Source organism: Orcinus orca, chromosome 12 (assembly GCF_937001465.1).
Source record: "Orcinus orca chromosome 12, mOrcOrc1.1, whole genome shotgun sequence".
Lineage (NCBI taxonomy): Eukaryota > Metazoa > Chordata > Mammalia > Artiodactyla > Delphinidae > Orcinus > Orcinus orca.
The window spans coordinates 74712219-74714249 of NC_064570.1; positions in this window are offsets into that span (position 1 = coordinate 74712219).

Below are 2031 nucleotides of genomic sequence, written 5' to 3' on the forward strand. Positions count from 1 at the left end.
TGGTGAGAAAAACCGCCATGTCCATACCCTCATGTGGCTTACAGTTTAGTGGGGGAAATAATACTGGTTGTACAATCTCACATAAAGATGTATAATGATGAGGTGATAATATATTTTGGAGGAAAAATAGAGGGTGCCTAGAGGAGAATCTGACCTGGTCTAAGGATTCGAGTTCCCTGAGCAGGTACTATTTGAACTGGGAATTAACAAGGTAAAGAGGGGAGGGCACTGCAGACGGAGGGCACCACACAGGCAAAACTTAGTGATGGAGCCCGCATGGTCAGGAAACAAGGGAAGGCCAGTATTGCTGGAGCACAGATCCTGAGGGAGGTGGCATGAGATGTGGGCTAGTTTAGAAGTTGGCTCTTTACTGAGAGAAAAGTGGAAAGCTTTGACAGTGTCAAAGCAGGGAAGTAGCGTAGTAAGATCTTCATTCTTAAAAGATCCCTCAGCGTGGAGAGTGGGTTAGAGAGAGGAAAGAGTGTTTCTGGGGAGAGACTTTCCTGGTGGTCCAGTGGCTGAGAATCTGCCTTCCAATACAGGGGATGTGGGTTCAATCCCTGGTTGGGGAGCTAAGATCCCACATGCCGCAGGGCAACTAAGCTCATGCGCTGCAACTACTGAGCCTGCGCACCGCAACTACTGAGCCCACGCACTCTGGAGCCTGCACACCACAACTAGACAGAAGCCAGCACCCCGAAACGGAAAGATCCCGCATGTCGCAACTAAGACCGGACGCAGCCAAAAATAAATAAATATATATATATATTTTCTTTAAACAAAGAGTGTTGATGGGGAGACCACTGAGGAGGCTATTGTCAGAATTCAGGCAAGAGATGAAAGCAATTTGGACTAGGGTGCCAGCAGTAGGAATGGAGAGAAATGGATGGTTTCGAGAGGTACTTAGGAATACAGTAGACAGGACTTACTGATACTGATGAAGAGTAAGGAGAAGAGATATAAAGAACGGCCCTTAGTTTCTCATTTTTATAACTATATGAATAGTGGTACACTTGATTATGAAGGGAATATTGCAGGTAGAGCAGGTTCGGGGAGCAAATGGGATAAGTTTGACTTCAGACATGTAGCGTTTGAGTACCACTGAGATATCCAAATAGAGATGTTGAAAATAATAACAGCAAGCCCTTATATCATGTCAACATATTAGGTGATATTTAAAGCACTTTGTACACATGAATTCATTTACTCTTTACAGTACCCCTGTGTGGTAGGTACTGTTATGAACCCCATTTTATAGAGGAGGAAACAGAAGTACAGAGAGGTTAAGTAATCTTCCCAGAGTCACACAGCTAGTCAGGAGAGAGTTTAATAAGTAAGTCTGGCACTGAGAAGAAAGGTCTGGACTAAAGTTATAAATTTAAGAATCATTGGTAAGTCACAGGTATGGAGGAAATTGTTCCAGGAAGATAGCACAGAGTAAAGAGAGCTGAACACTGGGATAGAAAAATTACCCACAATCTATGAATAAGGCCAGGGGGATGGCTGGCTGCATGTCCTCTCATTGCATCCTGAGTCAATGTTTATCAGACCTACCCATGGATTACTTAATTTTCTAGGAAAATATACCACTGTTTAACTTTGCTTCTTTTTACTATTAATTAAGAGTTCACTCCTTGATGTTGCATTTACTTGTATATTTGTGCCCCGTAGAGATACAAATGATTTCTACCGGGCAGAAAAGAAAATTCCAAAGGTAAAAACTAATAAAAACTGTAAACAGTTTTGTATGCAAACAGCAATCTTATTCTAACTTTCTTGTCTTAAAAGGACTACAAAACCACCAATTCCTTAAATCTTCTTAGAATCAGCTTTACCATTTTGCTGGTTCCATCATTCATTATGGAGTTGAGTGAAACCCTTGACACGTGTTCATTCTCTATTTGTAAGAGAGTCATGGTTTAACTTCTGAGAATTACCCGAAGAAAGAAACAGGTCTTGAGCATCTTCAACCGTCTTTGGGAGAACCATTACTAGCCACAAATCCATCAGCTGTTCCTGAGCCCACGTTTC